Source organism: Morone saxatilis, unplaced genomic scaffold, assembly GCF_004916995.1.
Source record: "Morone saxatilis isolate NCDOM2014 unplaced genomic scaffold, NCSU_SB_2.0 Contig2, whole genome shotgun sequence".
Classification (NCBI taxonomy): Eukaryota; Metazoa; Chordata; class Actinopteri; family Moronidae; genus Morone; species Morone saxatilis.
Genome location: NW_023339762.1, coordinates 17,039,755 through 17,040,117, shown reverse-complemented (window position 1 = coordinate 17,040,117; position 363 = coordinate 17,039,755).

The window sequence follows — 363 nt, the reverse complement described above, 5'->3', positions numbered from 1 at the left end:
TTACTTACTCGACACGTTTCTAAACAACAACACTATTTCAATGGCAGTTGTTATACCATGCAACAAAACAAGGGGACCAAGAGGACCAACTAGATTTTTATTTATTCAATTTCTAAATGCATTTAACAGTAAGATAAGGGAATTTTGTCATGAAAACAAATTTCAGTATTTGAAAATGTTATTCATGTTGGGATGCAGTGGAGAGCGAATCAGGATTGAGAGTATTTCCTGCCGTACAGCAGCACAATAATTGTTTACAGATAAACTTGTATTTTCTGAATGTGAACTGTCACTGTCAATAAAATATTGCACTACTGTAATGTGAAGCTGACTTAGACTTTTTTTGGGCTTTTTTATTGCCTT